Below are 13,233 nucleotides of genomic sequence, written 5' to 3' on the forward strand. Positions count from 1 at the left end.
TGCTGCCACATCCTTGGGAGCACAGAGACTGAAAAAAAGTTGAAAATTCCCTGGTTTCACACTGTGAGGGGATTTCCTGCTGTTCCAGCCAGCCCTGAAGATCCGGGCAAATCCTGGGGCTGCCAGTCCCCTTCTCATCCTCATCCCCCCACCTCAGCCTCACCCCCTGCACCCTGTCCTGTCTCCAGCCCTCATCCTGATCCAGTGACAGTTCCTGGGAAACATGAGTCTCAAAAGGATCCCATGGCCAAGACCAAATTCCATCAGCATTTACAGGCAGAACCAGGCAACTGGAGACTCTGCACTGTCAGGGTGGACAGCAAGCCTGTCAGCAGCCTGGCATTTATCAACGAAGCAGTGGACATAAACCAGATTACAGGATACCCCTGAAAGTAGGAGAACACAACATGCAGAGGAATGTGGACAACTTTCAGACAGGAAGAAGATGAAAGACAGGAACGGACTTCCTGTACTTTCTGCAAGTCAGGATGACTCGACAGAAACTGTGTTTGCTATATTTCAGCCAATCCTGATTTATTTATACATTTGATACATTGATTTGTTGATACATTTATACATGAATATGGCCTGATGTGTGTGTACATAAAAATACCAATAATTAAGCTGACAAGTATGACCTGATCTCCGTGTACCAATAGTAGGATGACATGTGTACAGCCTGATATATGTTTATATGAAGACACCAATAGAAAGTTGACATGTGTGATACGTGAAAAATATAAATGTTTGCAATCTGTTACAATAAAGTGATTACAATCCTGTAATCCTGTTCTTGTAATCCTGCTCCTGTTTTGGAAGAAGATTCTACGTCACTCTTCCCGTCCCGACTTTAACAGCGACACTGCACCTTCCACTCACCCCTCACATCCACATTTCAGCAGGCCCTTGGTTTGGTGTGACCTCCTGCAGGGAAGAGATGTTTAAAGAAGTTATTTCTCCTTCTACTCTGTCAATAGCAAACCTACTTTCTCGGAAATATAAAATTCTCCTCCGTAGACCTTCTCTTTTCTTTTTTTGTGTGTGTGACTTTGAGACCAATCTTTACAGTTTTCCTCCGTTTCATCATCTGCTTGCTCAGCTGTGCTGGGTTTGAAGCAGTCAGCTGTTACCCAACATTGTGCTTTTCTCATTTTTCAGAAGCTGTTAGGACATTATTTTTACATAAATATTTATTGTGTTTATTGGTGGCTTAAAAAAGAAAAGGCTACTTGCTGAATATTTCTACTATTTTTTACTCTCTGCACTCATTTGGCACTTACCCAGCCAAGCCTCTCACACAGCAGAGCCCTGGGAATCAGTCCCTGTGATGAATCACTCTGTCTCACAATGCTTGAGAGTCCTTCCATACCATCAAATCAGGCTGATGATCCAGATTTTCTGATGTATGATTGGGTGCTGCAGCTGAAAATAGGAGAAGTCAATGAAGTTGCCCTGGTCCAGCAGCAAAGTTCACGTGGGCTGGATTTGAAACCCCTCAGTGCTCTTCCAGCATATCTGGGGTATAATGAGTTTTCTTTGATTGTACTCATTCCTCAGAGGGAAAATTATAAAATTACAGAATGGTTTGGGTTAGAAGGAACATCAAAAATCATCCAGTTCCACCCCCTGCCATGGGCAGGGACACCTTCCACCAGCTCAGGTTGCTCCAAGCCCCGTCCAGCCTGGCCTTGGACACTTCCAGGGATGGGGCAGCCACAGCTCCTCTGGGCAACCTGTGCCAGGGCCTCCCCACCCTCCCAGGGAAGGATTTCCTCCTACCATCCAATCTAATCTACACTCTTTCAGTTTAAACCCTTGTTCTGTCACTGCCCCTGTAAAAAAATACAAAAATTAAAAATTATAAATGAAAGTATAAAGAACGAATCTGAGAAATTAGGAATTGCAGTAACACCAAAATCTCAATGGGGAGCTGAAGCTGCTCACACTTGTGTCTCTGCAGTACAAGTTTGGGGGGTTTCTAAATTTTATCTTCCAACCTGAGTGATCATGCCCAACACCTCGACTGGCAGTGCCCACAGCCCCTTTGGTGTCTGGGTTTATTATTCCTGTGACTCGAATTGCAGAAGGGTAAACAGCCTTGTTTGGGTTCAGTGATGTTGGCAGCAGTGAGACAAATGGAATTACTACTGAGAAAAAAAAAAACAACCAAACTCCCGTGTGAAGGAGAAAATAAAATATATATTTTTAAATAGAGCAGAGACTCCTGAAGTTCACATGAAAATAATCACTGAGCAGCAGTAGGCCAGGCAGCATATTGTGCAGAAATAAGAAATCAGTCCACTTCCAATTTCAGGTCTTTCAATGAAACAGCCTATATAGCAGTTTAAAAGAGGAATATGCATTTTTCTCCAAGTAATTTCTTTTTCCTGCTACCCAGAGTTCCCATATTTTCAGTGTGTGTGTTTACTTGAACACCGTGTGTATATTTGGGTGTAAAAAGTGGTTGAAGCTTTGAACTGCTTTGCTTGTAGATTTGAAGGCACACTGGGAAGAGTGGGCATGAGATCTTCAGTAGTGAACTGGAATCATTACACAAGATAAAATATCAATATTGTTCGAACTTTATTTTCTCGGGTTTGCTGGGTGACAACTTCAAAGGACGGGTGGAAAGTGTCCCTTGGAACCAGCTGATCTTCAAGGTCCCTTCCAACCCAAACCCTTCCGTGATTCTGTGTTGCCAGGAAATATTATGTCCATTCTTTTCCGTTTGAATTAAATTAAATAAAGCTGGTCAGTTTTATTGTTTCTTTTCTGACATGTCTTTAAATGTCACTGTGCAAAACACGTCGCTGCTGGAGCTGCTGAGGGGATTGTTTTCAAGAATTAAGAGACAGGGGCAGGTGAAGGAATTAGCTGTTAAAAGATGACTCCTGAAGAGGAATGTACTAATTAAAAACCTGAGGAATTATTTCGGCTGAAGTGGTTTTCTTTCTAGAGACACAAGTATTCTCCTGAGAGAACTGATGATGAGCTATTAAAGAGATACAGCTCGTCTTGTTTTGTGCTGTTTTTTATTTGTAATATGGTCCCTTTTCAAGCAATTTTCAGGAGTTTTTTCATTTTACGGATCAAAAATATAAATTTGAAATGAGTGGAAATATAAGAAATGGTGAAAAGACTAGAATGGAGTTACTTTATGATATATTTGATGTACACATGAAATACAAACAATAAACACCCCATATTTCTGAGAAGGCTGTGTTCTTCAAAAGGACATTCCGTCCTATTAATCCACACACTCCTTTCTCCCAGACAGGAATCTGTGCTCACACATAAACTAAACTAAAATACCCTAAATCAATGATATTTCCAGCTTTTTGCTCTTTAAACAACTGAATTTTATCAAGTTTCACTTTACATACACGGTGAAATGAAAGGTAAAAAAAGCCCAGAGGAGGAAAGGAATGGTCCAAAGGGGACAGAAATATTAGGAGTAGGTTCCTTTCGTACCCATCAGGCAACTGTACCTTCAATGAGGAAAAATTAGGTTTTTTGAGAAGAACACAATAAAACAGGATTGCCATTAGACTCGTTTTTTCTATGACTAAGTGGAGTAACAGAGGAAAAAAAAAGCCACTATTTTCCTAAGAGATAAGGAAAGGGAAGGGACTTAAAAATTTCCTGGGACTGGGAATAGGAACTGAAGGTCTCACACTGGTTCTGAGCCTCTGCTTGACACAGTAGGAATTCACAGGGGATTCTGCTGTTCCACAGCAAAGTTATTATTTTCTATAGGAAAGAAAAAAAAGAAAAATGTTAAAAATGAGGTATTGCATAACACTATTTCAGATTAATTTACAGCCCCTTTAGAGGGTGAAAATACTACTTGGTGAGAAAGGTCAGTGATGAGCAATGTTGGCCGTGGATGTGCACAAACAGAGTAACTCCTCATGTTAAAACCAGAAAAAATACTGAGGTTATTTCTGCCACTTCTGAAAAACAACACAGAGGAAATAAATACTTGTGGGAAAAATAAAAGCAGACTTTATTTATTGTAACTAAGTATCAATTTGTTTGTTTTTCTGAGGGACCACTATACATCTACAGGCAAGGTGGTGTCACATGTGGATGGATAGATATATTTTAATTCTTTCCTTGCTCCCTGTGTCAGAATTACTCTCAAAGTTGCTTTAACATATGCAGGGTAATTTTCTTTCTTATTTTCTAGGGCTTTTCCTTTGCTTTACTGACAATTTCAGAAGCTATTAATGAATGACTAAAACATGTCCATGACAAGTGTTTGTCACTAGAGGTGATGTGCTCTGGTTCTTAAACACGAAAAAAACAGTGTCAGTGGGATGCAAACATGTCTGTCTCAGGGGTTATTTTGAGTCTTTTGAAAACTTCTGGCGTGGTATTTTTCAGGAATGGCTGAATTGATAGAAAAGGTTACTCTGGTGAGCTACAAAAATTTGCTTTCCAGCTCTAGTTTATTGTATGGCCTGTCTGAGACAGGTAATTCAATCTGAGAATTCTGGCAGGGATTCTTAGATGCTGATCCCAATAACAGGGAAATCCCAGCAGGTGCTCCCTTTGGCAGATCTTTAATCTGAGAACTGTGATTTAGTGTTTGAGTGGCAGATTTAAGGGACTGAATGAGACTCAGGCTCTGCTGGCACAGGGACACCGTGTGCTCATCGATTCAGCTCAGGATAAAATAGATGGGACAATTTGCCACTGAGGTGCTGCTCTGATCACCTCTATTATTTACCTGCATTAGAGGATCAAACAGGGGCCCTTTGTGCTCGTGAATTAAGTTTATGTGATTCCTGCTCACTTCTCACTGCTTTTCATTCCTGTTCTTCCTCCTTTTGTGCTGTTCTGCTTGGCCACCTACTTCCCATTCTCTCTGGAGCTTTTGGGCACAGTTTTCCCTTTATGTCATTCTTTTTCTTTTCCCCCCCCCAGTCCTTATCCATTGTGTGGTGCTGACTGCACCTCATTAATAAATATTCCACACAGTGTCCCCCTTTCTATCCCCCTGCCACAGAGAAAATGACTATTAATCAGTCTGTCTGTGATACTCATTATTCACAAAAAGATGCATGTCACAGCCCTGAAAACAGACTATCTGTCTTACTTAAGACCATCCTAGATCTCAAACAAAAGAAAGATAACAGTGAAAAACATTCAGGGCTGTGACAAACAAGGGAAAGAGTGGAAAAATGGATCATCACAGGATCTAAGGGTTTTCCTTCCAGAAGCCTCATCCCAAGGTCTGCAGTGGAGAACAAGCAACGGACAGAGGGGAGAAATGAAAAAAAAAAATCCTATTTCTTTTTTCTGAAACGATCTCATGTCCCAATATTCAAAACCATTTCATTTTGGGCTTTACTTTCCACACTGTCAGCTGTCTTGAAGCACAGCCAAGACAAAAACTCTCCCATTATTGTGCAGAATGTGATACAGTGGGAGTGAAAAGCAGAGGAAAACACAGCCAGAGGATGCAGTTATTGCACCCACGGAAAATTAAAAGGAAATGAAGGCTCCTTGAAGGCTTTGTACCAGTTGCTTATTTTCTACATCTTTTATTTGTTTTCTCAATCTCACTTTACTAAATCTCTACTCATGTAAATAAATATATAATTTACATAGATAAACTTTATATACACACTGTATAAAAAATATGCTCCAGAGCTGTTAACGCTTGAGTTCTACAGGAGGAAAAGAATTATTCTCTCAGAAATAGACTTTCACAATCAGAAAAGGATAATTTCTTTGGGGAAATTGCAAATTGAAGGCTTCCAATATCCATTTTTGGGTTAATTACATTTTAACAAAGGTGCTGCCCCTGAGTTTTGCACTGTTTCTCATCAAGGACCTACCAACAGACCCCTAGACTTTGGGGCAAGCCCTTGTATCTTCAGATTTCAATAGACATGTGTTAGAAAGGTAAAACCTGCTCTTAGTAAATGAGCTTAAAATGCAAATCTGAATCAGCTGCAGTGATTGACAGCATTGGTGAGACAGCCCTGGCTGAGCTTTGATCAGGTGGTGGGATGGAGGTCTCTCTGTCCCTGTTCTTGCTCTCTGGTTCTCTGGGAGTCACCAGGTGAGGAGCTGCTTTGCCGTGTGACAAATACAGGCCCAGAAAGAGATTTTGCTTTCTCAGGTAATGAAGGACCTGCAAATATTTGCTTTTGTGGATTACAGGAGGACTTGGGCTGTCTCTGAAGGGTGACAGGAGGATTGAAGGGCAATGTTTATGGTTTCAAGTACAATGTTTGTTTGGTCTCGTGTTGTTTGTCACCAAATGTGAACGAAGGCTGAATTAACTGCATTAAGTCGCCTGTTTCCAGTGTATTTATTTTACTTAGAACAGAGGGGATGTGTGAGGATTTTTATTTTACTGGAGTGACGGATGAAAAGAGGAAAATCTTACAGTAAAGTGGATTAGTCTGAAGTTCTGATCTTTGCATATGGGCAGACATTAATTGAATAACTGGAACAAAACCATGTTTAACACAGGGAGTTTCATGGTCTTTTTAGTGAGGAAAAAAAGTGTTTGCTAATGACAGTGCTGAATAATCAATGCTGAAAATCGAAAAAGCCTTATGACCAAATTAATCTGCTTTATTACCTGTCTGTCTTTGCTTAGCTATGTTAAAACAGTTCATTAAGAATCCCAGTTGATGAAGTAATAACAAAGAAAGGAAAGATGCTGATAGAAGGACTCCAAGGGACTTAATATTTTATGATTTTCATTCTTTGGTCATAAACTGTGACTTCACATGAAGTGCTGTACCTCATATATTTAAAGAACTCTTACTTTCACAGTGACCTTACCACTCATCTTGTAAATTCATCTGGTAAAAACAAAATATTGTTCTTCTTTCATTACTTAGGAAATCCACATGCAGTTGTTCTGCTAGAAGACCTGATAATTAGATTAATCTGGGATGGTTATGGTTTAATTATTATACCCCCAAAATGCTTAATGTCTTCAAATAGAGAAATATCCATTGCTGTTCTTGAAGCAATTTGCTTGATGAGCTTTCAGAAATTATGTTTTTGGTGAGCCATTTCTTGTAAAACAATCAGCTATTTTCATGAATTCCCATGTTCCTGGTCAGTCTTCATCTGGATTTCCTCCCCCTAAATCCATGCCACTGTTGCTGTTTTACCTTCTTGGAGGAAAACTTCTCCAGTGATTACAACAAAATCGCAAAGTCTGGTGGCCTTTGGTTTTCATCCTTCGCGTGGCAACACATTTTTTTAAAAAAAACAAACTTAAAAACATTAAAGCCAATTTTATTTCCCCTGAAAACAGGGTATTTGCCTTCATGGTATTCTGCTCAATTGTTCTTTGCGCTAAAAAAAGGTACAATATAATTATACAAGTTGTCTTGACAGGGAACATTACAGATCCTTTCCTCTTTGCTGTTCTTCGCATTTTTCTGTTGAGATAAACTATTACATCTCACTGTCACCTCCAATCATCTCTCCTCTGCAAAAGAAGCTTGTTGGAATACATTTTCCAGGTATTGATCTCTGTTGCTGGCCGTATTCTGCTGCAGGACTGCATATATCCATGAGATTAAAGGCTTTTCTCTTTCCCTTGTTAAAATAACTGTTACAGTTCCTTCTCTATCTAAAAATCGAAAGCAAAACATAAGTTTTCAGCACTAAATTTAATCAATGCTCCTTGTCTCAGTTTTGATAATAACTTGTTTGTAAGAGCAAGGCACAGAAGTGGCAATTACAAACTCATTTCTTCCCCTGCTTCGACCAGACTGAAGTTTTCAAAAGTCTAAAAGCTGTGCTAGAAACACCTTTGATCTGCAGGGACAAGAAAAGGGAGACTTTAGTTGGATCTGAGAGAGGATTTTCTGGGGTTTTATCCAGGAAATGGTGGCAGCTGGGCTCAGTGGTTTGACATAACATAACTGTATATTTAAATGAAATTATTGTGGGTCCCTTCCAACTCTGGATATTCTGAGGTATAGTTATTCACCCAGTTTAGGACTGGGTGAAAGGGAACTAAAAAAAGACTAAATAGGAATTTCCCTCTGTATGAAACAGAGGAATTTCCCAGACTCCATGCTGAAAATACATTTTCTCAGTAGTTCTTGCACACAGATTACTAAGCACTGAATATATTATACGTATATAATTTATATTTGAAGAAAACCAAGCAGGCTCAGGCCAAATGTTTCCTTGGAGTATATTGCAAGCTGCCTTTGGTTCTGCACTGATCCTACTGCTTCCCATGGAGTGTGTTGCTGAGGAATTGAGGGTGTGTGAGCTGCTGGAGCAGCAAGGAACGTTCTCCTGTGCCATTCCAGAGCAAACCTGCCCAGCACAGAGGGCCAAAAATGACTTGTGAGCTGAGAGAACTCGATTGAAATGTCAAAGTGCTCAGAGCCCCGTGGAGCTGCCACAGAAGAGGCTTCTGCAGCAGAGGAATGTTTTGACAAAGGAGTCCTGCTGGGGGAAATTTGTGGCTGCACCTTGGGATGAGTAACCACATATTCGACTGAGTAGAATTCCTGTCACTGCTTGGATGATGAGACATTAGCAGGGACACATTGCTCCAAAGTCAAAGTGTTCTTCCTAACTGCAAGTGGGCTCTTATAAATCAATATATTTATGTACAAGGGTTGGCCTGTGTCGTGAGGTTTGAAGTCCATTCAGGAATGAGGGCCACGTTTCTGAACTTAAAACAAGAAATTCAAATGCAGAACGAAGCAGCACATCCAGCAGGAGCCAGAGGCATTATATGCAGCAGAAAGAAAAACAAACTGAGCTCAGGTCTCTTTGGGATCAGTGGTGCAGCTAACAAAACCAAAGAGCTGCTAATGTGGTGTGTCTGCTTTCCAAAAGGGTGACTAACACAGCTGGGCCCCTGAATTTGCTGCAGTGACCATGAAGAATGCAATCAATTGGCAGTTTGATCTTATAACTCAATCTACTCTTTGCAGTGAATTTTAAAAAATGTATTTTCTTAGTTTCTCTGGAAATAAGAAGTGGAAGCAGCCTTGACACTGATCAAACAAGAAATACTGGCATGCACAGGTATTTGCTTGCACTGTGGCTGGTCGAGATTTGGAGCCAGGAGATAGTTTGTTACAGGTGAACTGAGAAGCTGGAATCACACTTGGCATTCATCTTCTCTCTGATTTATAGCAAATGATGAACTCAGTAGTCCATTGAGAGTGGGGTGAATTAATACATTCAATTTTTTATTTGTTCATAGCTTCTCCCCTCTGCCTATGGAGGCAGTAGCTGTAGCAGGCAGCTCTGCTCCCACCCAGGGCGTGCAGAAAGGTCTGTGTTTGACACTGTGTGCTCCCTGTTTGGAAAGAATCCAGCTCCCCTTAGGAAAGGACACAGTCCTGGGGGTCTGAAAAGCAGGGTACACGTGATATTGAGAGCTCAGGTGTTTTGGGGACATGAGGAGGAGCTGCAGGCTCTGTGTTCCCATCAGCTCTCCACGTGCCCCTGGAGGCACCAGGGAGAGCAGTGAGACAAAGCTGCTGGTGGCTCCTCTCCAGCTGTGACCCTCTGGCCTCTCTGATGGCCCTTGGTCCTCAGAAGGTGCTGTGTGTGCCCAACCATGGCATGAAGTGAGGCAGGAAACAAGCACATCTCCAAATTTGCCTCTGGCTGCCAACGGGACAGCTGGGGCTCTAAACTGCTCAGAACAAAACTGTGCAGGGCTTCACAGTGACCCAAGTCAGGGGGAACTGGAAGTTTTCTATAAACTCATCTCTCTGGTCAGGTCTTCAATATCATTCCAGCTCCAGGAAAATCCATTACTCCCCTGACTGCTCAAGCTGCAAAGTCTCACCATAACAAATTTCTCTTAACTTGGCACCTCAGCTACAAGTGTTCAGCAGGAATGAACTATTATTTTTTGTATGCTTTCAATTTGGCACTCAAGGCAAAGCTGATAACAAGCTAATATCCAGCTTGCTGAAGGAAAGGCTCTGTCACTGGAATGAAAATGTGAATTCCAGATATGAACCTGAGTGTAGATTTTTGCCTTTGCTCTCACTGGTGTATGGATGGAAAAGCCTGTGCTACTGCAAATTATGTTGGCATCATGTCAGGAACTTGGAGCCCAACCTCACCTTGGGTAAAACAGGGAAAACAGCAACTGTTCTTGTCTTGCATATAAAAACATATCCTGTCCAGAGAAAAGATCCCAGCACAGGGTTCCCCACCTTCAAACCCCACCCAAATTCATTTTGCCCAAATCAATGCTGTTGTGTGGCAGCAGATCTGGATTTTAGTAACATTTGAACACTTGAATTGGAAAACAGTGGGTCAACCTTATATTTCAGGATCTCTTTTTTTTTTTTTTTTATTCCCTCTCTGCCTTTAAATGTCTCTAATAAACCACAGAAAGTATTTGCCCATTCCTTTCTTTCTCAAACCACACCTTGTTGCAGGCAAACTTCTTTAGGATTTGGGCTCAGCTTGGCTATGAGATGTGCCTCAGTTTGGATGCTTTTCTGAAGTCATCAAAACATACTGGATCAGCCAAAATTTGCTTGAGAACTCTCGAAAACAGGCTGTCTCATGAGCTTTCTAATGTTTTTGGCTTCCAGTCAGACTGGAAATGCCATGGAAACAACACTTGTGGCAGTCCAGCTCCCAGCTGCTCCCAGAACTCATCGTTTGGGAGGTAAGGAAAAATCACAAATTAATTGCAAACGAACTGTTCAAAGCTCAGCAAAGGTTCAGGTATGGTTTTAGATGAACTCCTGTCATTCTACATTTGGTCAGGTTTGATTTTTTCCTTTAGCAAGTGGTGACCACACAAAGTTATTCTGCTTCAGGTTTGGATTTTCAAAAGTGTTCAGTTCTGGCCTAAATCTGTTTTCTTTAAAGCAAGTGGGGAGGGTTTGGATTTCAGTGGGAGTTGAACACTTTGAAAATCCTGCTCTGACTACATTTTTGATCAAAGGAGCTTCCACCTCGTGTTCCTAAAGCAACATTCAGGGATGGAAATCAAGTTTCACTGCACTGCCTGGGAGATGGGCACGTTAGTGGGGTGTGCTCTGCACAAATCAAGCGGTTCTGGCTACTTAAACCCATTCAGGATTTTGCCTCCTGTTGACAGCAAAGACAGAGGAAATCAAGGCACTCCTAATTTCCCAAAGCTCTCGAGAATCTGCAAGCTGAGCATCAAACTGTAGATTTCTCCCTCAGAACTTGAGAAAGTAATTAGGACACAAATAAATGTAGACTGCGGAGGTTTCAAAGGATCTGGATGTTCAAGGCAAACCAAAGTGATGAGCAATCTATTCAAGAAGGATTGTGAGACTCATCAAATCAATATGGAAGTTGTTCACTTCTCCACCAGAGCTCTCTCCTTCCCACGTGCTTGGCGCTGCTCTCGGTGGGATGGAACCTGCACAGAGTTGAGCAGAACAGGGTATTTTGCACCTGGTTGAGGAATTTTTAATCTCTTCAGGCATGAGGATGGAGGGATTTGTACAGGAACATTGTTTTTTTAGAAAGAAAAGCTCAACAGGGAATACCTGAGATGTGGGGCAGCAGTCAATTAGAAGCTGGGTGGAGGATCCCCCAGGTGCCTTGGCAGCACTGGAGGTGATGTGAGGTCGTGGATCTCCCCTGGCTTCAGTGGGATTGCTCTGGGCTGCAACAGCTGTGAATCCATCAGACTATAAAATCCTTTTTCTTTCACAGAGAATGAAAATATTCTCTTTCCAGGCACTGAGACCTGTGGGGAAATGCTTTAAAACTGGAGGGTGTTTTGGTGGAGATATCGGGAAGCCGGCACTCGTGTGGAGCAAAGGTTTGTGATTCCAGCAGAGTTTGGGAAAGAGTTGGGTGGGGAAAGGAGAACCCTGGGTGGGTTTGGAGGAAGCCACACACACACACACAGAGTGAATTACACAGCTCTGCTGGCCCAGGATAACCTGTTGGTCTGGTTGACTCTCCAAGCAGGAATCCTGGATCAGCCCCTGCAGTGGGATCCCTGTGGAGCTCCTACACTTGCTCTCTCGAGCCCTTTAATCCAAGCTGGAATTCTCCCTTTACACTGATTTCACAGCACACCTGAACACCCAGCTCTGCTGGCTCGGGCTGCCACAGGGAATGGTTTGTAGCAGTGACAGAAAAGCTTTCACACCCAGTCAAAGTTTAAAAGATTTAAATGGCTTAAATGTAACAGAAATATGGGCTGAAAGGAAACCCAAACACTTTCCTTTGGGCACTGTCTGACTTACCTAAAACATAGAAGTTTTCTGGATAGATCAAACTGGGGCTGGACAGCCTTTGTCTCGCTGCTTTCCAGTCATTTCACTTTGAGGACAGGTTTGTGTAATATTTGCCTGTTCACAGGACGTGTGGATTGGCTTCACAACTCAGGTGCTTAATGGAAAACTTTGCTGTACATTGAATTTACGTCTTTTTTCTTTTTGCTTATGTTGCCTGTGTTCATGGCCTATAACACCTGACTTTCAAGAAGGGTAAAGTACAGAACTGAAAATTTAATTCCAAATGTAATTTTGATTGTATGATTTTAATAGTGGTTTGTTGTTTTATTTTGCTTTTTTTTTTTTCCTTTGGGGTCACGTTTTCCAGAAAGGTTATATTTCCTGGCAAAATGTAAATTAATTTTCTCAATTGAATAAAAAAGTCTTGGAAATATTTGTATGTAAATTGCAATGGGAAAGGTCATAACAGTTTGTCAAAATATACAGCTCTCCCCTCAGTTTGCATCGTTTTCTTGTTTCATTTTTCTTTTTAACCAGATAAACATCATGTGGAGAGAGAAAGAAGAGAAATGAAGCATTCATGGCATGATATTACAGATCATTAATTGATGATGTGATGTTATCCTGCGTTTTGGAACTGGGTTTGTTCTTTTCTTAAAGCAGTACATTTGAGTTCACAAAAATAAAAATATGCTGTACTAGGAGAAATCTTGCTTGGCAGTGTCTTAGGCATCATCTCTCTTGCAGACTTGAGCACACGTGCTGCTGGAGAAGCAGCAAATTCTTCGAATACAAGTTGTCAATAATTCAGGAATTGAAATGAACGTGGAAATGAATTTTAATTGAAGCAACTCTGAGCTGTCCAAGCCGTACAACAACACACTTTGTGTGCTAGAAAGTCTGGGATGACTTTTTTTGCCATCCCAAACATGAGAACAGCTAAAAAAGTATCATCACTCCTTCATGCTTTTTTTGCCAACAATTTCAGCTGACAGTGCTGAAACACATGATGATCTTGTAA

Source organism: Chiroxiphia lanceolata, chromosome 15 (assembly GCF_009829145.1).
Source record: "Chiroxiphia lanceolata isolate bChiLan1 chromosome 15, bChiLan1.pri, whole genome shotgun sequence".
NCBI lineage: Eukaryota > Metazoa > Chordata > Aves > Passeriformes > Pipridae > Chiroxiphia > Chiroxiphia lanceolata.